The sequence below is a fragment of the Vidua macroura genome, chromosome 10 (assembly GCF_024509145.1).
Source record: "Vidua macroura isolate BioBank_ID:100142 chromosome 10, ASM2450914v1, whole genome shotgun sequence".
Lineage (NCBI taxonomy): Eukaryota > Metazoa > Chordata > Aves > Passeriformes > Viduidae > Vidua > Vidua macroura.
This window is the reverse complement of record NC_071580.1, coordinates 10,838,460-10,865,339: the sequence shown is the minus strand read 5'-3', so window position 1 is coordinate 10,865,339 and position 26,880 is coordinate 10,838,460.

The window sequence follows — 26,880 nt, the reverse complement described above, 5'->3', positions numbered from 1 at the left end:
TCTGTGAGACATGTATGTTGAGTTGTCCTGCTGGTCTCTGAGCAGACCCATGGCAAGCTCAGCCAGGTAAGATTCAGCTCAGGACCCAAAGGTGTGCAGTTATTTGAGTCTGGCCGAGACCCCAGACCAATATACCCATTACCAGCATGGCCATGGCTCAGTCTAGTGCTGGCTTTAGTCCAGGCCAAACAGGGCTTACATCTGTCTGCAAATGCTGCATTGGAATCCTCTCCATCCAGCCAGGTCTAATCCTGCAGGGCTCTGTGCCCCATCATCTCAGTTCAGAACAACCATAGGCTGTAGGAGAAACTCCTGCACTTCACATTGGTCAAGAACTGTGCAAGCCAGGCTGGGGAAGACATTCAGCAGATTCAGATTGTCCTTAGATAATGCAGCTGACCAAAAGCAAGTCATTTGCAGGTGACTGGACAGCAGTAAACAAGTCATCCTGCTTGCAGCAGCAGAAAGTATCACAAATATGCAAGTTACAGTAACTTTCCAGAAAAGGAGAGGGAGGAATAGGTGGAGACCTGCTCGGAGGTGATTAAGTGGATAGAGTCATATGCCCTAACCACAGTGCACCTGCTCTCAGGCTCTCCTGCTCCAGCCCTCGGCATCCTCACCTCGCCTTCCCGCACTGCCACATCAATGCAAGCCCAATGCACCTCTCCATGCCTGAGGCAGCTCAGGAATTCCCAGCAGTGCAGGAACAGGAGCAGGGAGAGGGGCAGAGCTGGGATAGGGAGCTGGAAAGGGTAAGAGAAAGAGCAAAGAGCCCTGTGGTCACTGCTTGTTTGCCACATGGAAAGGATCAAAGGAACAGCAGCCCCTTTCTGCAAACATCCCCTGCCCTGCAAAAGCCATATGGGCCAAGGTTTCCCGCAGCAGGCACACAGCTGGTGTGGCCACCATGGCTTTCTTGGGCTCCAGTCTCAATGAAATGGAGAGCAACTTTGCCAGGACTGCCTTGCATTTTGGCAGCCAGCTAACACAGGCGACTGCCTGTGGTTAGAGACTGCCCTACAGGCAAGAGCACCAGATGCCTCTTGTGGGGAATTTCTGAAGAAAATCCAAGAGGTTTGGACCATCTAAAAGTGTAGAAAGAGGTTCGTAAGTGTAGGAAAAAATTAATGACTCTATCAGGGAATAGGAAAGCAGCCCTTAAGTAATGAAAGATTTAAAAAGCATGATTATAGCAAACTGTATTCAGCACAGACAGACCCCAGCAGAGACGATAGGCTGGAGTCCCAAAGTTAAGGCTGTAGGGATTCTCTGATGATGTGTTTGAGTACAGGTCTCCTCCAAAGTTGAATATGTATCTGTAGAAACTCAGGTTGGCAGAGATGGTTTAACAGTGCATTCCCTGCTTGTGCTACAAATCCAAAATATGTGCCATTCTGGAGCAGCCTGCTGGAAGAGGTTTTGCTATCATCTTGGAAAGACATTGGAACATGAAAACGGATCTCCAAAGATATGGGTGGGAGGAGAAAAAGAGAAATCAGTCTAGAAATGTGGCAGGGTGGTATCCTGGCAGGAATACATTCTCATTGCCCTAGCTTCTATGTATTGTCAGTATAAACTATTCCTTTTCTTCCTGATAAAGTTGGGTCACCAAAAAGTTACAATTTCAATTTTCCTTTCTTTTTTTTTTTTTTGGACTAATGGGTCAAGCTGAGGTCAGAAGCTTTAGTACACACACTATTTTAATGGCTTGAGCTGATCATACACCCACGATCTTGTACCAACCCACAGCCTTCAAAGACTGAGCTTTTGCAACAAAGAACATATGCACATGGAAGAAAACTCTTGTGAATGTCACCTGGTTTCCTTGCAGACTCACGCAGATGTACACCCCAGGTATAGATGATGTACATAAATGTGCAGTGAGGTAGAAAAGAGAGCATACAAAATAGTCAGGACAAGCATGGTCCTCAGAAAAATCAAAGTTGTTCTCATTTATGTGCTAACTCAGCTGCCAGTGACCATGAACCTCTGTCTTGAGCATCACAAATGAAAAAAGATTCATCAAGAACCTGCTAAGAAATGCTGGGCTCAAACACCAAGTTTGCTTTCTAATGGAAATGACCTGCTAGATATTGAACATTGTGGGTTATTTGCTGGTGCCAATGGGGAACAAGTCACACAAGATTAATTCATAAACATCAGAACTCAAAATATTAATTCTTGGCTTGCAAATGAATGTCACTTCAATTAAGGAGATTATGCCTTGTGCTTGCAAACATTGGAGCCTCTGAGGCTTTTATGGGCGTGAGGATCAAAACAGCCAAGCTGTTCTGATCCAGTGCAGTGGTACACACAGCGCCACTACAAATGAAAGAAAAAGGACAAAAAAATCTCCTTTTCCGAGAATGAGGCAGCTAAATATTATGGTGTGACCATGCTACTCTGGTAGAACCAGGTGAGGATAAACCACATGAAAGACAACTTGTCCACACTGGAAAGCCAGCTGGAGCTGGTGTTGAGAAATGTTGTCACCTGCCACTCTGCAGTGGATCCCAGTTGGCCACTCTGTTCCTGAGCAAAAGTAACTTTAGCTCTGGGAAGTTCAAAGGCAACTCATCATCTTGGGCAGCTTGTCTTCTACTCTGTACCCATGACCCATGACTTGGACAAAGTCTGTCATTCTAAAGCAAGATAATTATACCCAACATCATTAGTAACAAAACAATTAATTCCTAATTCCAAAGTGCTTATACAAAGAAGATGAAGATAAGAAGGAGAACAAACCCTTTGCAAATGCAGCAGGGCATTGACTGTCTGCATATGCCTTACTTAATTACCTATTCAAAAGGAACAAAGCGTCTTTCATACTGTGACTCCAAAAATTAATTAGTCTCAGATCTCATTAAATAAAGATCCAGTTCAACTCTAATTAAATTAGGCTGCTTTTGACAATCAGCTGCAGTCTAGCTATTGAAGGCAGCAAGCTCCTTTTCCTCACATCTCTCCCAGATGCCAGCAGAGGCAGGGATGCTGGCAGCATCTGCAGCCCTGACCCTGCCACCAAGCATGGAGCAGGAGCAGGATGTCCACGGGCCTTGGGGGTAGCTGGCACACAGGAAACCTCTTGAACTTCAGGTCTTCTGTTTCAAGAACTAATGTCTCAGGGAGAACCAGCTTCTCTGCAGCCAGACAACACACATTCAGCATTGTATTTCAGCATGTTCTGCTTTTTGTCACTGCTGTGTTCAGCCCCAGATGTTCCACATAACCCTACAAACTCTTTGTCTCTGGCTGCTGGAGCAGACTCAGCCTGGGCTCAGCATTTGTTCTCTTCATGATTTCCCAAGGACAAACACAAGGCAAGGATTCATGTTCTAGGCTTCAGCTAGAGGATGAAGGACTAGGAGGAGATAGAGTTTCTCCAGAAAAAAGAAGGAGGCTGAAGTTTATTACATCACCCTATCCCCACTGATGCTGATACACAAAATCTGCCCTCTGAGGGCTGAACCCAGCTTTCAATGCAAACTTCCTTCTGCACCACTTGAGAATGGTGGGATCTCAACCACGGCAATATCTTTCCTGCTGAGCTGGTGCCTTGCAAGTCTCATTATCCTGAAGTTGATACGGGACAATTCACCTCCCACATTTTCTGCTGTTCTGTCAGACCCTGAAGAGATGCTTAAGGGAGAGAGACCAGGCTCATCGTTGGGTTAAGGGAGTGGGTTACAGCACACCAGACTCACCAGGACCCTTCCTGCAGCACTTTATCATTGTTTAATCTTTTCCAGCTTTGGGAAGCTGGAATAGTCAGAGTCAAGTCAGAGATGTTAATATTGCATTTAATAACCCAGTCATATATCTTTCATTAGTTCCCTAATTTTAAACTGAAAAGAGATTTTTGTACTCACAGCTTCCTCTAGTAACAAGTTACACCGTGTAATGGCTAAGTGTGACAAGAGCAACTCTGATAAGAGGAAGGAAATGCACAGCTGCAAGTTGCAGGCATTCTCCTTTGGATTGTTCTGCTCTTCACAGCCACTTTTATGCTCCAGCTCCTGAGAGAAAGTGAGCAGGAAGCATCTGGATAATCTTCTCTGTGTCACTCACTAGTTAATGGACTCCTCTTCCCCTTCCCCTCACTTTTTTGAGGCTGGAATTATCACCTCCTCAGCTGTCTCTTTTATCAGAACTGCTTCATGTCTTTACTTATCAATCGATTCTTTTGAATCTTGACTAAATTACCAGAAGCCTAAATGTTTCCCAGAAATTTACTGGGAAATATACTGAGCAAGAAACTCAGGGTAACTGCTACACCTAAATAGCTTTTACTCCTGTAACATTTTATATCTCCCAAGAGCAGGAAAATTTATGGAGGCAAGGAGATTATAACTGTGAATAGATCAACAGCGACAAACCACAGATAAGCATTTCTGAGAATTTGCATTATAATCTGTGTGTCAATGAGCTGGCAATAAAACCTGACTGAATGGTAACCTTGTAAAATGAAGTCCAACTCTTCAGCAAATACCTACATTAACTTTTCCAGGCAGCATCATTATCCACTTCAATCTGAAATATCACCTTTGCAAAAGACCACATGCAGATCTCCTTGAGTCTTCATCACTGCAAGGTGGCTATTGGGTGGCAGCCAGTGTCCTTACCCATTCAGTAAATGCCTGCTCCTGCAGAAAGGCAAATGGACCTACTGATTCCCCTCCTCATTTCTCAGGCAAGTATTGCAGCTCCTAACCCCACCAAACATCCATGCTCAGATCTGTGGAAACTTGTAGTGTTCCAACAAGTTTAAGTTACCCTGAACTCCCTGCAATCTGAGAGCTCCCCAAGTGCCCCCACATTAAGGAGATTACACAAAAATCTGAAATGCTCCAGTAATTTGAAATGGCCATGTGATCAGCACAGAGTAAAGGGACATTACTGGACTGCTTTGGATGGTTCTGTAAAGCCTTGTAGCTTGGGATTCAAGCAGCACTAGGAGATGCACACACATCTCTTAAGAGGTATCAGGCAGAGATGGAAAGGGGCAAAGAAGAGCTGTAGTGGGGCCTTGGCTCAGACAAAATCTGTACACCAACCACATCCAGATGCTGCAGCTCTTCTTACCTGATAAGACCTTCTAGGAATCAGTGAATGAAAACCATTCTGTATGGGGGAGATATGTGGTGGTGCCTGGGAACAGGACAGGAAATGTAAGCAACTAGAGAGAGAGAGAGAGAGAGAGACCTGCAAGAACTGAGCCATTTTCTCAAACACAGGTAAAAAGAAGTATGTGTTCCAGTTTGCATCCCTACAGTACACATATAGAAACCTCCAGAGAACAGTTAAGGTGTCTTTCTTCAGGATCTGGTGCACTGTGACAGTGTCTGAATGCTTTGTTTCTGTTTCTCCTTACAAAGGTTTCAGCAGAAGGTGGTACTGTCTTTGCAAGAAAGCTTTAAAGAAGATTGTAATAACATGCTTTTCCTCCCTCTGCCTTTATAAATTCCATACTTTCCTTTTGGAACTGGCTAGTTCCCACTGCTGCTGACAGATGCTCAGGAAAATTCCCAATTCTTACTAATTTTATGCTGCCTGATGATCAGGTAGGTAGAAAACATGAGTGCCCTATGTTCTTTAAAGGGAAGGATGCAAGAAGTGGTTCAGCCTTCATCAGATTTAAATTAATCTTAATGAGAACATCTACAAAACTAGGATATAGGAGAAGTAGCCACAGGGGAGACTATTTTATTAAACAGCAGAGGATCCCTTTGTCCATCAGGGGATCTCTCTGCTCTGCATTTATAATGCTTATTATTACATTGCAGCCTCAATATAATACAGTAGGGGAAAGAAAGTTTTGGAGAAAAACCCAAACAAAGCCAGCTCTTCATTATCCACCAGACAAAGCCCTAGGAAATCTGACTTCATTGTCTGCCAATCACTGCACCCAGCTGTCCGTTGTTAAAATCGAAAAATTCATGGTCTGTCTCCGCATGGAGAAAGAGAGCCTGGAAAAGCACTAATTTTACAAGCTTTGCTTTCCCACTGGGGTGAAAGGGAGCTGGGGGTGGATTTGCTGCAGAAGGAAGCAGCTCTGGGTTCCTGTCCCAGAGCCCCTGCTGCAGGGACAGAGCTGCCCTGGGGACACACAAAGCAGATGTGCACATGCAAGGAAAGCCCTGCAAAACACAAGTGACAAGAGGTGGGTTTTGTGATTGCAACCACTTGAGCATCACTGCAATGAAACTGTCTACCTGAGCAGGGCTTTGGGAGGGACACACGTGGGAACAGGAGCCAACCATTGCTCCAGGGAATGGCTGCAAAGATGCATCCCTGGACCTCAGGGACACCCACTGTCACTGAAAAAAAAAGTCATCAGTGGGCATAGGATTGGTTGCTTTGGAGATGTAAATTTGGACAAGCTCCAGTATGGGTGTGTTATTTTGGATGCCAAGTACCTTTCTAAGTTAGTATCACTTTTAGTGTTGCATTAAGGGATGAGGAAGCAGGGGAGGGGGATGCCAAGTTCCCCAGCTGGAGCAGAAATGGAGCTTTTCCAGCTGAAAATGACAGAAGGTGCAAGCAGATCCCTAATTCAGAGCAGGTTGTGGGGAGCATTGCTCCGCTGAATGCTCCTATTTGAGTGGGGTAGGACATGCACAGTGTACCTCTGTCTTGGACCACAAGTGAAAGTCCATGTTGTCAAGTAAACAAGCCGACAGCAGAAGCCTTTTTCTCTAAGAGCAGCTCTTGGATTCAAAGCCTTTTCAAAGCCAGTGAAAGAGGTACCAAGAGCTCAAATTTACACAGTGATGACAAATTGCAGGAGAAGGATTCCACTTCTTAAATTGTACGTATTAGAATTTCAAGGGCTTTTGACTTTGTCTAATCAAAACCCATTTTCACTACAACACTCAAAGACCTCGGATGAAATCAAGATAACTCCCTTGCCAAATTTTCTCTGAGTAAACTATTTCTCCTCACGTGCCAAGTTGAATAAAAAGAAAGAGTAACAAGTTTTAACATTTTTCTCTGCTCTTAGTCAGAGAGGAGAGTTAAACCACGGAGCCTTGAGTTTCAAAAAAAAAAAAAAATCACTCTAATTAAACAGGAAAAAAAAAAAGGATAGTACATTTTACCAAGATTCCTGAAAAAGGAACAGGAGATAGAAAAGCTAAGACAAATCAAGGCAAATCACATTCTTCTCATCTACAGTAAGTTCTGTCTCCATGACTGAGGTGTGGATTTTGCAGAAGTTCAGTCTGAGTTGCAGACTCTGCACAGTTCCCACAAAGTAGAAACAAAAGCAAGAATCTCTCATGCTGCTTGTACACATTTCTGCAAGGCACTGCCTCACCCAGTTCTTAACAGGAAGCTTCCCATTAACAATAAGAGATGGATGACAAATGAATTTTTACATACTCTCCAAACCCATTCACTTCTAATGGTTGTATGATATAAACCAAGTCACACAAGTTTTTCAGGGAACTTCGGTTCTGTACGTTCAAAATCAGCCAAAATGGTTCTGTGGCACATCTTGCCCCTGGACTGTACTGCAGGCTGCACAAACTTATTTGCAGGAGGATGCTCTGGCTGGCTATTGCAAATAGCCTACACATGCTCTGGAAAACTCAGGGATGAGTCTGCATCCCACAACCCCCCTTTTCACATTAGCTTAGATAGAAAGGGGAGTGGGGAAGTAATCAGTCTTCTGCTTTGGAGGGATGAATGCTAAATCACATCTGATACTCTGAGAACAGCCCCCAAGAGCAACCCTACACTGAGGAGCTTATAGGAATTTCCCACTGACCACCTGCTCTTAAAACTGTAGGGGGAAATCCCACATGCTCTGGGATGAAGGGAGTTCAGTTAAAAACAGCCCTTAACAATTACAGCTGCAGGTTATTTTTAATTGAATTCAGATGATGAATGTGAAATAGATGATTTTGAATGAGATAAGCAGGGAAATACTTGTTCTTGTCAAGAAGGTAAGGAGCAAACAGTTTTCCCAACCAACCTGGGTAGGAACTTTTTAATCACTGAAAGAGAAATAATGGAACCAAATGATCAAGATTTATTTTAATCCAAATTAGGGATTTGACTTAAAGTGGCTCAAAATCCAACTCTATTGGATTATTTTGAAACTGCAGCTGAATCTGTAATTTGAAGGTCTTCAGTACTCAAAATAGCCAGAGAGTGAGTCACCAGGAGGTGCAGGTTTGTGTCTCTGCACAGACCTAGAGGGCCTTGAGAAGCTTCTCTGTTCATGGGCTAACCACAGAGTTGGTGCACAGCTCCCTCTGTCACATCACCACCATGGCTGTCCCAGCTGTGTAGAAAGAAGAGGGGTGATGTTGTCACACTCACTCACCAGCAGCTCAGAGCTCGCTACAGACTCCTCACACAACCTCAGATGCATTGATGAACTTGTCTGGGCAATAGGTCCCCCCCAGAGAAACAGGGACAATATTTCCTTTCTCCCACTCTTTGTCTTGTCAATCTGTGTGAGAAGTCCTTTTACATGTAAAAGGTGATGTGAAGCAGCAAGGCACCCAGAATTTGTGGCAATGAACAGTACCTGTAACTAAACTGTGGCTTTGGTCCTGCAGAGCTGCCAGCTGCTTTTCATGTGTCACTGGCCATTTGGGTGGGTAATTGAATGCTGAAATGCAAGCTTTGTAGGCACAATGGATGTCCCTCAGCATTGACAGAAAATAAGAATAGGTTTGATAATTTTGGCATATTTTCCACAGAAACTGACAAAAACATTCATGAAAGCTAGGGATACCAGACCAGCTATTAACAGAGCAATGTGGACATGTGCCCAAACTGCCAAGATGGGCATCTCCCAGCACTACAACATCTTTTACGTAGATTTTGAGCTCATTTTGCTCATGCACATAGCAGAACTGTAAAAAAAAAAGGACAAAAAACTCATCTCCAGGCTATTGTTACATGAAAATGCTCCAGTGGAACTTGATCAACACTCATTTCCAGTGTAATGAAAAGAGCTCACACACAGCCCCTCCCTTTCCCTCAACCCGAGACCATTGCAGGACATTATTTCCATTAGAAAACATTAACTGTAAGTGCATATGTGAAAAAGAAAGGGATGAGCAAAGCTGGGGAAAAAAACAAAACATGACTAAAAGCATACACAGTGTTTCACAAGATAATTGCAGAACAAATAGAAAGCAGAGCCAGATAAATACAGCCAGCCTGTGCCACACTCCCATGGCCATCTGAATAGGATTTTAAGACAGAGATAAATGGAACAGGAGATTTCTACTGAGACATTTTCTGGTATGTCGAAGATTACTAAAAATAAAAATTAGAGTAGAAGCACTACTGAGCTGGCACAGAAGTTGCAGACACTGTGCACGTTCAGAGTCAATGCCTGTATGCTTGGAGAAACACAGCTCAGCAAAACATGGAACCACCCTATTTCTTAAAAGCACTCCACAGCTGCCACATGGCAAAAAAAAACCTCACTATGACCCAGCCAGGTGGGACTGGGGCTGGCAATCTCCCTGCAAACATTTTTACAAACCTTAACTACAGCCTGCTCTTCCATTCTCTCTCTGAAGAGATTCAAGGAAGATGGATACGTTTTATAAAATCATGCTAAGAGAACTAAAGGAAATCCAAGAGATACCTGCCACAATTTAAATGCAAAGTAACTGGAAACTACCATCCAAAGAACTAGAAGAAGAAATAATGGATCCCATGGAGCACCATTCCCACTCCTGCCCCACCCAGGTTATCTCTTGGCCAGGTGAGCCACCTCCCAAAGGGAGCATCGTTGTGCTCCACCCTGGCTTAGCCCTGGGCTCCAAGCAACTGATCACTGTTAGCTTCCCAGGGCTCTTTCAGAAGTGGCAGGCACTTACCTTCTCCCTGAAGTGTAGGCTGATTTGTTAACTAGCTATTGGAATTAGTAATCTTCAGTTGAGTCAACAGTTAAGCAGTTGCTTATATCACCTTACAAGGAAAAAAATATTGACACTCTTATACTGTCAACAGATCAGAAGTAGGCAAATATAGACAGAGATAGAGTATTCAGATAACCTGCCAACCCCTGCCAACTGCAAGCAAAAATATAAACAGAAGGCTCTCTTCTCTGTGAAGATTTGCAGTAGGGCAGCAGCTGCATAAGGAGCCCAGGAAACATTTTCTGAGCTGAGTTTCAGGCCAGAGGAGCATTATTTTGCTAACTCAAGGACTTTGATTTCTGCTTAGAAGAGCTGCTGATGTTATAGGCTTGAGCAGCTGTTAAGGGTGCCTCCATCCCTTTGGCAGAGGCATCAGAAGTTTACAGATTCAGGTGCAGTTGCAAAATAAGGCAATAGACTGGAGCAGTCTGGATTTTGAGCCATTTTAAACTACAATTCTTAATTTAATTTAAAACAAATCTTGTTGTTGTCCTGCTCATTATGGCTTACTGACAAAATGTACACAGACATCCTCAGTCCAGAGCCCATCCCGGATTTCAGGGATACAGTACATAGCCCTGCTCTTCATCACTCACCATTTTCTCCTGTTGCTGGTAAATGTCAGAAGATGTTGAGCCAGCAAATGCTTCTGATTACCCTGTCAGAAGCTGTTCCCTTTTCTATGCTTTCTCCCATTGCTCTGTGTCCTGTAGCCCTTCTTCCATCGGTATACTAGATGTCCTCTTGCAGCCACATCCCTGCAGGCTCCTTTCCTTGGGCATCTCTTTATCACTGGGCCATCTTTACTTCCCATTCTACATGACGTGGGAGGGACCAATGTTTTAACAGGTTACTTCTCTGGAAGTAACTGGCAGATCAGCTTTCCCTACACGGCCAAGTGTCCTTTTACAAAATCTAGCTAATTGTTCTTCCTCCTAGAGCAGCTGGGACAAAGGATGGGTGAGCAGCTTGTAACCCTCTCAGTAATGAGCTAGGGCTACTACAACTGAAAAACAACTTTGTTGTGCAAAGACCAATTCTTTATGGAGGTGTAATAACCAGGATTGCCCTAAGAGCAAAAATAAACCTCTCCATGTAGCCCCTCACTCTATTTATCTAAGTCAACTCAGAGGAAGACTATTCAATCCCGTTGGTCACAAAAACCACACAGACTCTCCAACAATGACAAGAGACTGCTTGGGCTAACCACATGCATCCCCACAGCCCCTACTTTCTAACACCCTCTTGGCAAAGCCAGAGGGACACATCAGTTTGTGCCTGAAGTCCACACCACTCTGGTGTGCATGGAATAAATTCTGGCTGATGTTCAAATAATCAGCCTCAAGGTAGGGCATAGGGGCAGACATGCAGAAGATTTTAAGATACCAGCTATACATTTCTCAGTGTCTGTGAAGGTTAAGCTCTGAGGACAGACATATTCCAGGCTTAGATTTCTGAAATGGAAGAAGACAAAATTTAGGATTAGCCCATCAAGAAATGGGCAAAGGTTTAGTCTGAGCTGCAGTTTCTTCTACTTGAACCAGTTTGCCCAACCTTGGAGATGCTACTCAAGATATTAACTTTGCTGAAGTTCCCACCTGACATCTTTCAAGGAGGGCAGAAGGGCTCAGAGAACTCCAACTCCACCTTGGCTTATAAACCTGCCAAACATGTTTCTTGGCAAGGTAGCAGAGTCATTTCCCCAAAGGCATGGTGGTTTTGCTTTGTCTTTTACCAGGTTCTAGCCCTGTGGTGCTAGCAGTTGTCATTGGGAGACAATCATAAACCAAGAAAGCAAAGCAAGAAAAAAGTAAATAAATAAAAAGCAACAAAAAACATTAAGACCACAACGACACACAAAAAGGACATGTTGTTGAGCAGACAGAAGCCAAGACAGATGAAAAAAAGAAATGACTCATTTCTTTTCCTAAGTTTTTTGCTTGCTCCAAAGTAAAACCAAATGGTGGGATAAGTAATTTCCATTGTGTTTAGCTGCTCTCTGTGGTTTTCACCAGTAGCCACAATTGTCTGCATTGACTTAAGTATTATTTATAAGGTACGAGGAATGAGTTGTGGAAAAGTCAACCAGGGATTTGAGAAACTGCAAGAAAGAGCTTGGAAATTTTCCTAGTCCTCACTGTGCCTGACACTTACCAGCACTGGCCTCTTTTTGTCTCTTTCCCTTTTTTGTCCTTGATAAGAGACTTCTGTAATTTCATCTGTTCTGTAGTACAGGCTGAGAACACCTCAACATCAGCTGTGACATGCACTCTTCCAGCAATAAAAAGAGGAGGATGCTGGCACCTCATTTGTGACAGCATTGGAAATGTAGAAGGGAAGAAGACTGGTTGATTCTCCAGAAGACCTACAACCATCCAGGCTGCAGTGAGACTGTCACTCCTCCCAAAACACAGCAGACCCACATGTGTCAGTGCAGTAGGTGCAGAGATGCCCAAGCAGGCTCAGCACGTGGCAGCCTTGGGTTGACACGACCCGTGAAGGCAGTGCATGCACATCATCCTGTGCTGATGGCACACAACCAGCTTTACTCTGGAGGTAGCCTGGTCACAGTTCCAAGCATTGCTGTGCAAACCCAGTCACTTTGTTTCTGAACAGGGTTAACATGCTGAAATGGCACTTTTCCAGCCTGCACATACTGTCTCATGTGTCCAGTTGACCATTTTATGTTCTACCATGGAAAAAACATCCAGTTCTTCCCATGACGAAAAACCTCCAGACCTCACTCTTCCTCTTGCCTGTCTTGGCTCAAGTATAATTTGAATTGGAATTTCTAAGCAAACCAAAACCTTTCATTTTAAACCAACTTTTGAGAACTGCTTCAGAATTCTTAATACTTGCACATCCAATAAAAGTTTCATTTTAATCAAATATATTACAGAAGTTTTACAGAATATATCCAGATCAACATACTGTACTTAGTTGTAAAAAATCCCCTCATTATTTCCTGAATATCTTGACACTGTTTCTCCCTCTTAGAATGAATACAAACGCATCTTAGGGTTTCCAAAGGAACAGAAGTACATTATCAAACCCTCTGAACCTGCCTGTTAGAACATTCCAGGCTTGTACAGTTTGTAGGAACGTTTTTTGGTTTTGATCAGTGCAAGACAGCCCAGCTGCTTCTCTTGACTCACCTCCTAACATGGTGATTTTATTCTCAAACTGGGGCAGAAGTCAAATTACAGGCAGCATGATTCATGTGCCTCTCACTTCAATCTACCCTCTTCTTCTCGGAAAATGAATTACTATTTGCTTTGAAGTAATATTTCTCTCAAGTTAACTTTTATAGGATTTGTAACCTGCTTGCTGACTTGGTTTGGCATAAATTGTTGTATTTCTGTAGTGATCTCACTGCTGAATGCAGCAGGGTGGTGACAAGAGGAGCTTTCCTGCAGCAGGGCCACATGGTCCTTGTGCATTCCTCTCAGATTTGTTCTAGACACACACAGCAGCTCTACTGGCACAACACAGAATCATGGAATCAGGTCACAATTAGATTTGAAACGACCTCTGAAATCAGAGTCCAATCTCTGACCAAACACCATCATGTCAACTAGACCATGGCACTGAATGCCACATCCAGTCTTTCCTTAAACGCCTCCAGCAACAGTGACTCCACCACCTTGCTGGGCAGCCCATCCCAATGTTAATCACCCTTTCTGTGAGGACCTCCTTACTAGTGTCCAACCCAAACCTGCCTTGGCTCAGATTGAGACTGTGTCCTCTCATCCTGGTGCTGGTTGTCTGGGAGAAGAGCCTGACCTCTACCTGGCTACACCCTCCTTTCAGGGAGTTATAGAGAGGGATAAGGTCCCTCCTGAGCTCCCTCTTTTCCAGGCTGAACACCCTCAGATCCCTCAGCCATTCCTCATAGGACTTGTGCTCCAAACCCTTCTCCAGCTTCATTGCCCTTCTCTGGACTTGCTCCAGCACCTCAATGTCCCTCCTGAATTGAGGAGTCCAGAACCAGAATAGGGCCTCAAACAGTGGCAAGATTTTTGCTGCAGAGAGATTGACTCTGCATGTATTAAGACAAGACTAAGGGCTCTGCAAACTTGAATAACCTCAGAGTGATTCTTGTCCTGTATAAGAACTGTAGTTAATCTTGTCTATTGTCAATTAAAACAAATAAGAGAAAAAGAGGTCCAACTCCAAATCCAAGGACATCTGGATTAATTAAACAAGCAGCTTCCTTTTCTTTGAATCTTTCTGTTTCCATACTGATCTTCTCCACAGTTGTCTTGACAAGATGACTCCAACCCAATTTTAAGTATATCCTTCACTATTCTCTTTCTAAAGAAAGATATCCTGCCCCAGGCTACCAGCCCCTTTGATTTACATTGGTCCCTCATCAGAATCTAGAGAACTGTCATCAAATTCCCTGGCTCTCTGTAGTCAGCCCTTGGTAATATGTATCTTGGACATTTTAAAATTGCATACATAAGCTTCATTGGCTCAGCCATTCTTAGCCATGATTAATAATCAAAATAATAAAACGTAAAAAAAAAAAAAAGGTAATTACACCCATGCTGGTAACTAAAGTGAATAGATCTCTTGCACACAAAACAAATCCCTGTACATTGACTTCCTCTGAGTCACGCCCCAATACACCCACGCCTCGCCTCACTAAGGTATTTCTCATGTCATCGTAGCCTAAAGCAAACACCTACACTCTCTCTGAGCCTGCAGAAGAGAGAATCCAACCTTGCAGCACTGGGATCAAAGGTGTAAACGCCACCATCTTCCCCAGGATGTCCTGCAATTAGCAGGGGATAACCTGGAGATGGTGGCATGGCCTGAGGTAATTTTTCTCTAGGGAAATAAGTGTAGCAATAAGCTCCAGACATTGGGCCAAGTGCAACAAAGGAACATCCCGCTCCTGGCCTCAGTCAGTTTGACCCCTTTGAGGACCACAGTTTGGATGGAGTGAAATGAGGTTCTTAAACAATGTGACTGGTTTGCAGAGATGCTTGGACAAATGGGCATAACTTGGCATCCAAAAAGAAGAGGAAGAAAGAGATGGAGAAATAGAAGAAAGGAACAATGGGGGCGGGGGGAAGGTGGAGCGAACAGAAAACCCATGAAGACTGAAGTGTTGGAAATGCTTGCAAGAAAACACAGACTCTTTCTCCTCTTTGGTTTCTTTTGTTGGGTTTGCATTTGTGAATACAGCCCTGTCTGACAGCTCTAGTTTCTGCTGCAAAGCGACCTTGAGCTAACACTTTTGCAAGGTCCCACAGCATGGGCAGGGTGTTTTACAGATGAATGTTCTTTTTGCTTTCCACAAAGCATTCTTGCATCAGCTCTAGTGGCTGAGGAATGGTTTTTCCCACCAGACATAGAAAATTTAATAAGTGTTCATGCTCTTGGGTTAGAAAGAAAGTCAGGTCACGTTACGGTCATGTAGTGCCCTCAGCTTGCTGTAAGCCAGCCTGGCTTGAAAGCCTCACTGAATCCCAGCTGCCACAGAGTGACCTCAGGTGCCTCTGGGCTGCAGGTTCTTCTCCTCACTGCTGTGTCATACTGTCTCAGCTTCCTGCAGAGCCTCCTGCCTGCCCTGGTTGTCCTCCTGCCAATGCTGCAGCTTGGCTGGACATCAGTTCCTAAAGCTGGCAGCAGCAACCGTGGTCTCCCTGCTACCACCGCTCTGCTGTCCCCCAGCACACCCTGGGCTTGCCCAAGCTGGCTGCAGCTTCACCAAGAAGGTCTGGACATCCCAACAGCAAGGCCCCACTCTGCTCCTATGTTCCAAATACCTGCTGGAGGTGGAGCAGGGCACACTGGGACTGCGCTCTCCCTGAGGAAACCAGGCTTGTTGAGGATGGATTTACTGGACCCAGCACCCAGCACCACCTTTGAGCAGTGGCAAACCCCTCAGCTGAGGCTGGAGCTGACCCTCAGTTCTGACTTACACATCAGCTGTGGGTTGGGTGGTCTTGTCCTGGGCTATTTTGGGCAGCTAAAATATTATTTATATATGGCAAGACTCTTGTAACATCCAAGCCTGAAGCAGTATCTTTCACACCAGCAGGGTTAGCAGTATAACCAACTCCAAACCCAGCAATAGCTACAGAAAGGACACCAACTGATCAGTCTTCAAGGTCAGTGCATTATCTATGAGGCTTTCCAGCCTCAGAAGGTAGAAGCAGAAGTTAAAACTGAGGTCAACAAAGTGGTTTAAGCAGCATTTTCTTGTCCTGCACTCTCTCCTTACAACTGTGACCATCAAAGAAAAGGCTGGGGCCACTGAACTGGATTTTCAGCAACTGTGCCCTTGAGACAGAAGAGGAGTTGGGAGAACCCTTACCTCCTTCCCAGCTCACATGGACATCCTACTGCATCCCTGAATTTACAATGGCTGAAAATCCCAGGAGGCCAAGAGAAGTAACATAGGGAGCAATTACCCTGTCGGTAACTGTGGGCTGAAGCACTTTCCATGCCAGCCATGTCCCTACCTTTCCTAACAATACAGAAAAGGAACATAACTAGCAGCAAACAGCACGCTGATGTGTTTCAAAATCTTTGCTGGAATACCAACACCCAGGCAAACAAACAGAGCTGAGCATGCTGCAACTAATATCTGCCCCATCTACAAATAAGAGCTCTCCTGATTTCAGTAACCTGCAGTGAGGAATTCAGCCTATAGGTCTGCCAGGTCTGTGCCAGGCAAACACACATCAGGGCTTCTCTGCAGCAACCAAGCAGACAGAGACCCATGAAAAGGAGATAGCGATGGCACAGTTGGATAGTCCCGAAACCAGTTTCCCCATAAATAGGCAAATCAATTAAAGGTTACGAAATGCAGTAATTTTCTCTGGGTGTAGCTACATGCTTCTGAGTTTAATGAGCAAGTAAATGAAGTCGGGAGAGAGAAAGCAAAAACACACTTTGGGCTTCTACTGTTTTGTTCCTCAAACCCTACAAAACTTCACAAGCCTTAGATCACACCTGGTGACCCTTTCAGGGCTTTCCAGTTCACGCCATCCTGCAAACAGTCACTCCTGCCCACTATCCCCTTAGGCCTGATGACTCCTGCGAGGAGGGAAAAGCAGAATTGCCTGTCAGGCACACAAAAAGTCAGGCGCAGAGATGGGATATTGTCCAACCAATTTTACAGATGGTGTGGGGAAAGGAAAAGGGCTAGGAAAAATGTCAAGAAGCAAAAACCTGCAGAGGGAATTAGGACTGGAAATGGACTAAGTCAAATATTGCCCCATTTTCTGTCCTTTGAAAAGAGATTTTGCACCTTTTCTTTTCCTCAAGCATCCAAAGAAGTTTTATATCTCCTGCAGGAGACTGTATCCCTACAAAGGACAGTCACCTGTGTATGGTTCTCTGTCTCAAAAAGCAGAACAGTTTTCCAGATGAACTTCAGGAGAACCCTTCATAATGCCCCAACTTTGCCTCTTAACTTATAACCTGATCTCCCCAGTATCCTACCTTTAAACAATTCTTTGTTGCTTGAGGGGCAAGTGTTCACATATGCCTATGAACCTTTGGGTTTGTGTGCCTTGCTTCCTTTGCACAGTGAAAGTTTCTGCTAATTCAGAGCTGTGACTGAGAACTTTGCCCTGATTTCATTCTCTCCTGTATTTTTTGGGGGGTTGCTCCTTCATAGCAGACTAATTTGTATAAAGAGTGGTACAGTGAATCATTCCAAGTCTTCCCAGCTCTGGGGGAATGATGGGGATTAGCCCATGCACAGGCAATAGTCTTTCTGAATCATTATACAACAATTTCTTGGCATTGCATTTGGGGGATGAGATACACCTCCAGAGTTCTCCACTCCCCAGAATAGAAGATACTGCCACTTGGGCACATTTAGTAATAGAAAAAATAGGAATAAAGTTCCTGTTCCATTAGAGCTGGCCACAGAGTTTCCTTAAGTTAGTTTTTGGTGCACGGAACCATATTTGCTTGCAATTTGCTGGTTGAAGTCACTTCTGGGACCACCTTTGTTGTGCTACGTGCCCTAGTCCTAAAAATTCTCCAGCCATGGTCAAGGGCTTGGTCCCAGATTTAGGAATGGATGCTCTTAGGCATGACCAGAGATCTGGCATTCCTTCCAGGGGAGGGCAGGAGCCCTTGCTCAGTCCAAGGCCCAGAACTACTAAAATCACTGCTTTCCTATCACAGGCAGTTTTGATAATCAGAATGAGAGAACTCTGCTGTCCTGGATGTAGACAGAAGTGTGGTGATTTCATTGCATAGTACATATGGAAAGTAAAGACTGCTTCTGAAGGAAATGTTTTGTCTAATTAGGAGAGGTTGCTTAAAAGAATATAAAAGTTAAAACACCACAGTGTAAACTAAGGTGAGAAGAAAATCATTAAATGAAAAGTTCTTTTAACCAACCCCACCAACTTTAGATTCCCTTTTTTAGATCTACTGTAAGCTTATTTACCTTACAGGATTACAAGTAAACAAAACAATTCAGTAGGATTGAAAATCACAAACAAAGGACCTATAATTTTCCATTAAAAAACAAGGACAAACATTTTACCTGACTTCATAACCATTAAAAAATCTGAATTCCAACACTACAATATTTGAACAGAGTATTTAACTAACAGATGCATCAGCAGGATCAATATGACAGTATTCATGTCCTGGAATAAATTCAGCTTCACATCAGGTACAGAAGGGAGATTGTGAGTGTCATTGTGAACACAAGACCTGCCCTTGCTAATATTGTGCTCTCCCAAACCAGATTTCAGCTTTATACATTGGACTCCTCCTGAGGTATATTTACTGCTGCAAAACCATTCCATTCTCTGTGTAAAGGGACAAGAGGAATTCATATTACTTCTAATAAAGAACCACTCCACAGCCCTTATTTTAAATTTGCATTACACAGACACCTTTAAAAAGAAGGTGTCGTTAGGCCAGAGGAGCTGGCTCTGCAACATGCTTCTTTGGTAATAATATCTTCCACATTCTGTAACTTCTGAAATATAGGTATGACATAAACCCTATGGGGGCTCATATCACAGAGATACTGCTAACCCGAGCCCTGCAGCCCTTCTCATTGGCTGCACGGGGCAGACACTGCAGCCAACCACCCTCCCAGGGTAAGCAAAGATGCTTGGATACTGTGCTCTGCAGTCGTGCCCTGCCTTCAGTGGTAACCTTAGAAAGACTATCTTTTCAGTTTGGTCATTAGATAATTTACAAAAATATCCCATGCTGTGATCTCAGCACAAAGGGCACACAGGAGCGCAGGTGGAGGGAGATCTGCCTTGCCTCAGGAAGATGCTAAGGGGAAACCAAAGTGAAAGCTGATGATGCCAAGGACCCTTCAACAGTTTTTCTGAATTTGTTCTGCTCCTTGGAGAACATTTATTGACACTCTGGGAGATCTGAGCTCAGCTGCCTGCTTGGAGACATGCTTCTTTTCAACTGGGAGTATGTACACTGGTTTTGGGCTGAAGTGAAATTTTGAGTAAAAATACCTTCAAGATAGATTTGCAGCTACTGTGATGACAGAATCACACAAGGATGTCAGGAAATTGGATGGTCTGCTTCCTGTCCTCCTCCCACACTGGTCAGGATATGAGGATCTGATGTGTGATGAAGTTGCTATTGCCTAATGAGCTATTGCACATCCCCTGACATGGTGCAAGAGATTATGTCCTGGGCTTTGCCTGCAGCAAATGAAGCTTGGTTTTCTTTCTTCACATTAAATGCAATTCACTGCAAAGTAGGTGTCTGTGTGTGTGCACTGTTATCATATGACAATGGATATTGTTGAGCTGCTGTAAAGGGAACAGTGCCTGTGTCCTTTCCTAGGGAGCTGCATTTGACACAATAGGCAGGAACTCAACCTCTTGAATGAAAAACTCTGTAAAATGGGGTGGCTTGTAACACAGGATGAATTTGGGCAAGAAAAGTTAGGAAAGGAAAGGTCCTGAAAATCTGAACACCAATCAGAGAGAGATCTCCTGTCAACTGCTTCTGTATTGACACTCTTGTTGAGTAAGGCACCTCTGTCTCTCTGCAACCCGATCAGGGAGTCCTGTGCCTAAAACTCAGCAATGGGAAACAGGCTCATGGGTCCTTCTTAATCCCAGCTGAGCCAATCCTTCATGATTTTGGTCAAAGAAAAGCAATCCTGCAAAGCATTGGTAAGAAAACCAGATGCATTAAGTAAGACAAAGGTTGAGCCGCAATTCCCCAGAGGCACTAAACTCCCAAATTCTTAGCTTTCTTTTTGTAAGAAACTTTACCTACAGAGAAAAATATGGACTAAGTAGTGTCTCAAAATTGGGCTGTCTTCCAGACTCTCACCTCTCCTGAGAGTGTCTGAAAAAACCTGGCATTGCAGAACAAGGGATGTTTGAGAGTTGGTGCCTCTGGGTGCTTCTATGAAGCCTCAGGTGCTTAAATACCTGCATCTGTGATCTTGAATAAATACTAGATGTCATGGAACAATTTTGCTCCAAGTGCACTCACTTCATGTACAATGGAGAGTATTTTTCCTTAAAAAATAAAGGGAGGGTCCTTTTCTTTGACAAGGTCCTTGGAGAAAGACAAGGAAGGTTCACAAACACTCTTCACTGAGGCACATTCACCTTGAAAGTGCTTGTGTGGGCATCATGAAAATACTGTGGGCTTCAGCTTACTGAAGAGTGAGAGCTGTGCTCATGAAGCAGGTGACTGATGAGACACCCCAGGGAGCAGCTGCTGACTGGTGTACAGTCAGAACAACCCCTGCTCTGAAGAACATCTGAATAACCAGCAAGGTGGATACACAGCCAGCAGACTTGGGGGAATAATTCCTCACAAACAAATTCGTAAATCTGTCTGTTTGCACAACATGAGCTCAGACTTCAGGAGAAAATTCAGTAATAAAATTAAATTTTGACTCTTGAGGTGAGAAGTGATGGTTGCACTGGATTTTGGAGACAAAAGGAGACATTTTGTAAGAGTTTTCTACTTGAGGGCCCCCTTTTCCTCTGCCAGGTCCTGACCTAACATACCACAACCTCAGCAAAGCTCTGACAGATTTTGGGATGGGAAAGGCCATGGTCTCCCAAGTAAGAGCCATATTCCAGGATCACATCCTGGAGGCAGAACATTAAGAAGAAAACAAGCAAGATTCTGCCACTCAATGGCAGTGAGATGTGCAGCATTGGGCACTGCGGACCGGGATCATCAGCTCAAGGAAAGGGCAAGTCACTAAAAGCTTAAACGAGTGGAAGAGGTGACCAAACACATTCATGGAATTTGCAGCTATTAAGTATCATGAAAGTATCAGGACGGTCTGGGAAAGCACCTGGTTGCAAGCACCAGGACGTGTCCTGTTTTCAGACTTATTCCGAGCCATAAATGGGTACAGCCAGAGGCAGCGCTTGGGTTACTCCAGTCCTTAGCCTTTAGCAGATCTCTGGGCTCCTGGAGTTCTCCTCTTGGAACTAATTCCCTTCCATATAAATGCTTAGATGTCCATTATATGACAGTACATACATTATAGTTCACTGGCCAGTGCTGGCAGATGGTATGTAAAGCTTAAACACAAGTTCCCTAATTCTCTCTTGGGTTTCAGCATGTGAAAGCTCCAGCTGTCATTGTAGAGAGAGACAAAATGACACCATCTTGAGACTCCCCAAAATCTGACTCCCCCCTCAGCAGCTACAATTCTATGAAATGCTGAATTAGCAAAAGGTGCTACAATACTATAAGCTGGTGAAATCACCCAAGACACTGGCAAATGGCTCAAAGGTCCCAAGCCCTATTTGCTGGTAACCATGGCACTGCAAATTCTGTTTGCTAAATACTGGCCCTGAAGGGAAGGCAAAGGTGAGAGGCTTGCAGGAGGCAGGGTACAGTGCATGTTGCTAAGCCACTGAGCAATAACATGTTATGTGTTTCATGGGTGTGATGGCATCAGTCAGAGCAGGCATGTGACTCAGCCCCACCAACACTGAATTGACCCTTGTAAAGCACATGGCTAAATTCTCTTCTTTTCTCCAGGGGATACCAGAGGAAGAAAATAAAAACCCATCAAAAAAAACCTTTCAATTTACTTAATGTTCGAAGAAGTATCAAAAGATTAAACTGCTAAGCAGGGTAATTTTTCAAATGCTTGGTACTTCCTTGATGTAGGATAACCAGGCCTTTTTGAGTTCATCCACCAATACTCAGTCAGTAGGAGCAAAATTAAGTTCCCAGTCACCAGGAATAACCACTTGCAGCCATCCCAAGCATTCAAGATAAGGCTGGTTTTGGACAGAAGAGCAAGTAGGAAGCTGATCCCTGAACCCTTGGGACCCTAGGAGCCCAGCTTCCATTAATGTCCCACTGACAAGCAAAGAGCTTTGATGCTATGTAATAGAACTCAGCACAGAGATCTTGGTGTTCATGAAATAACCAGTAGGAATTGGCCTGGCCAGGCTCTGGCAGTGCTGCAACCAGAGGCCAACAATGTGGTGGTGGGTTCAGCCTCCCTGAAACTCTGCACTGCTTCATGAGCAATGACCTTTGGCCAAAACCCCCTTACATGCCCACTGGGACAATGTGACTTTGAAAATACTACCTTGCCTATCCCACAGCCTAAATGTCAGCCAGGAAAAGAGAAGGAAAGGAAAGCAAAGAGCCACCAAGTGTTGCAGAGTGCGTGCTCTCAGCTGCCACTCTGCTGAGCCATTCCTGCTCTCTCCAGCACTCTCAGGTTTTTGGGCAGGATAAGGCTCTCTCCACTCAGCTTTCCTGGTCACCCCATGTAGGTGTTTCTTGCAAGTATGAGTGTTGAAGAGCTCAAGTGCTTCTGCAGACACTAAACTGCATGTGGTTACTCAAAATCATAATTTACTGATACCAGCTGACTCCTGGGATGAGCAGAAACATGCTGGGGTCAAGCAGTGCAAATTAACCCTATTAAATTATTCTTCAGTGGCTGCCTGTGCTCATGAATGCAGTGTGCACATAACTCATGAAAGGAGCTGTGGTGAGAGCAGGTGAAGGAGAGGATGAAGCTCCTGCTCCCCGTGACTGCAGTGTGGTAAGTCTGGGAGGCACCACGGCAAGACCTTTGTTGAGGAGCAGCTCCCTCACTGATGCTCAGAGTGCAGGAGAAAACTCACATCAGGAGTTTCACTTCTGCCTTACAGCCACTCAAAGACACGAGGTCAATGATCAGTGGGTGGATTGGGATAGAATAAAAGCAAATTGTTTTGATCCCTTCTCCCAGCTGCCTGCAGCACATGAAACTGTCCTTTGGAAAAGTCTAAATTCACACACTCTAAATATCTTGATTCCTACACACATCAACTCTGCCATTCTCCAGCACTGTAGCATAACCTCCAGAGACCTAGCTGGGCTTTTGGTTTTGGGTTGTTCTGGGTTTTGGGTTATTTTTCAGAAATTCTACTCTCACAGCATTTTCAACTCAATTTAGGGCACCAACACAACTGGCTCCTCATCTTGCACCCAAAACTATTAACCAACAATCTTTCTACCCCACCTTTGTGACAGTTTCTGGGACAGGTCAGCACCAAACCTCACATTTGGAAATTGGCCTATTTTTATAACATACGGCTCAGACTCAAATGCCTGCTTACAGGATCGAAGTGAAGTTTGGCCCCATAATGCCAGTGGCAGCATTCTCATGCTTTGTAAAGGTTCCCTGAGACCTGAGCCTTCAAATGCACATGTACCACCCACAGCAGAAGACCTGTCCCAAAGCTCAATACCCTGTTACACACCCAGTGTCCAAGGTGCACTCACTGCATCTTCCATTGGGAAATGCTAGTTGTGCATTACATGTACTGCTGCTCATATGGGTGCTACCCACAGCTTTCTTACTCCACGTCTTCATTTCTGCCTCAGGAGAGGTCTGTAGCATCAATGAGTGATGCCCACAGATCTCTGTACCTTATAGTAATGCAGGTACTAAGCATTGTCGGGATGCCTTAAAGTATTGACAAACTAGAAATGCTTTTTTAGAAGATGCTGCATTGAAGTTTAGATAGAGCAAAAGTATGCCATGGACATTAAAAAATGACAGGTAATTCTTCAAAATGTCTGAGAGAGAGACCCTTGGACACTTCACCTTGTCAACGCACCAGCAGCATTTTCTGTGACCACTGCTTAGTCACCTTCTTGCAAAGATCCACCTGGTGAATTGAGTGTTTACAGAGGTAAAAGTGGTGCAAAAGGAAAGTCCATACTCTTCCCTGCTCATTTTTTTTTTCAGGATCCAGTTCAACCATAATGCATATTACTTTGGACTTTAGGGACAGAATTGTACTTGGCACAAATTTGGCATATTTTTCAGTCTTCAGATCTTCTCCATTCTTCATCAGATTGCACCCAGCATCTGGATCTGTGCACTCTTTGGAGCAGGGACTCATTGTTTACATGCAGATGGCAACTAGCAGACACCATCTCTGTAGTACTGCACTATCAGTAACAAAATCTAGCAATGATTTTAAAAGAAGACTCATTACAAACCTGCTTAGTTTTCCTGTGAGGTTTTCACCAGATTAGGACTGCAGGATCCAGTGTATCTTTCATTAACCAGATTAAGCTCTTTAAAAGACCAGTTTCTATGTGACAAAAAGCCCTAAGTGAGCACGCAGCAGCCGAGGCGAGCTCCTTGAGTGTGCCTCCAAGGTAACACAGTTAATCCTTGCGGAAAGTCCCCTCAGTCCCCTGAAGTCATTGTAACATACACGCGAGTGTGCGTGCATGGGTATAAATAAAAAAATGCATCATGGGCCTTGGTCCCCAAATCTGGCCTTATTTGTAAGTGCTCCCCTTGCCACAGCCTTTTCTAGCCTTGACGTGATGGGGAGGAGGAAGGTGTCACCTGTTGGTGTCCTTGACAGATGTAAATGTGGGCTTGCAAGGGGAGACATTTTAGAAACAGGGAAGGAGGGAAAACCACTCTCAGCAGCAACCAAGGGTCCAGCAGAGGCCCTGATGAACAGTTCAGCTCTGAACAGAAACGAAAGGCACTCAGAGTGAAGGGGAATGAGAGACTGGAGAAAATGCAGAGCAGTGCTAAGGGCAAAGCATGTTCACCCTAAAGCCCACCTCCATATAACCTGCTCTGTCTTGTGATGATCAGAGTTTGTTAAAAAGTTTCTAAGAAAACATAAGAGAAATACGGTTTTTGGACCACATTCATCACACAGTCACCCCTGTGAATGTGAGATCAATTCCATGTATCTTGCATGTAAGTGGCAAGGTATGAGCTATCTTCTGGTGAAATTTTAAGATTTTATGGCAGTTTTTTACTTTGTTTATGCTTTCCAAAAACAAAAACAAAAAACACAAACAAACAAAAAAACCCAAACAAAATGCTGATGGTTTGGATGTCACATCTTCCCTGAAAATTTGAAAATAGACAGAAGAATTTTTTTCCTTGCTATACTTCTTTACATGAAATTATTGAGGAGAACTTTTTCACATCATTTCACAGATTCTGGTCTCACCCATTTCATCATCTTATGTTCTCAGGCTTACATGTGTGTGTAAACTTCACTGTGTACAGGGGTGAGCATGGTCAGAGCATCCAGGGTTCTGGACACTGCTGTAATGCAGCCACTAACAGGACCAGGCACAGTTCAGCATCTGGTGTTATAACATTAGAGCAAAGGAATGGTTCCATGAGTTAATTCCATAAGGTATTAGTTGCTTATCTTTGGCTTTGGTTGCTTTAACCAGAAGTAATTTTATCCTTGAAGCATGGTAAAAGCACGTTGATTTAAAGCGTGCCCTTTTGCAGTCACACGAGTGCCTGTGTACAGAGCCTTAAACAGACCAGCACTGGGGGTGCACACAAAACCCACTCTCCCGTGTGTTAGCAGTGCCAGAAAGCCACAGGGAATGAAAAGCATTCCCTCCTTAGCTGAGCACTGGGAACCTGTATTTCAAGTCATTTCTGTTTGCAGAACTAAACTGAACTCCTCTGCAGCTCAGGTGGGAGGCAGAGCAGCCCTGGCTCCTGGCAGGAACATGAGCTGCAGAGCTCCCAGAGCCCCAGACCCAAAAGCAAAACCTCCACAGCAGGCAAGGGGAGAGCAAGTGCCCCTTCCCCAAAGACCTGACCCTCAAAACATCAGAGACAGCAGCTCTGCTAACCCTCCATGAGCTGAAGGTCAAGGAAACAGGAATCTGGGAAGCTGCCTCCTAGGTTCTGGGGAGCAGGGGTGGGTCTTTCACCCTCTAATGCCCAGAGGACAAAAAGTGCCCAATATCTCATTATTTGAGCAGTATTTGGGCAGCCCAAGATGTTCCAGTGTGGAGCAAGTTTTGACACAAGATTGCAAGTGCTCCCAACATGAGGGATGTCCCATTTTCTACACAAGCACACAGCTGCCATACCAGAACTGGGCAGAACTGGAAAATTATACCATATATTAATGTGGCATGTGAGAGGGTTACGGTTTACCTTTTGTTCTTATTTAATGAGAGAGTGGGAGAGGAGGGGGTTAAGGGAGGGGTGAGATTATGATAGATGAAGAGAACTGGCTTGGCTAACTCTCCATAGCCTGTAGCTACTGCAATATTTATGAAAGGGAAGGTGCACCTTGGCAAGCTATCCTGCCTGAAATTGGAAGGTTTTAGATGAAAGGGAAACCCTGTAAAGTAAAACTGAGTGGTGCTTGAGAGGAGCACGATGGCAGGGAAAGAAAATCTATCTCCTCACTAGAGTTTCCATTTCTGAATGCCTTGCTTTGCCCAAAAAAAAAAAAAAAACTCAAAAAAAAAAAAAAAAAAAACCCAAAAAAAAAAAAAAAAAAAACAACAAAAACACACACAAAGGAAAGTAACTTGGCCAGGCCTGCCTGCTCCCAGAGCACAGGAGCCAAAGTGCCAACAAACATCAAACTCCCTTTTCCCAACTGGCAGAAGTCCTCTGGTATGTGCTAACACTGCACATTGCCCTGCCTGTGAGGCTGGAAGGGTCCCATCCCCAGAGTGGCTGATTTCTACTGCATTTTCCTGAGTTTTGAGGTTA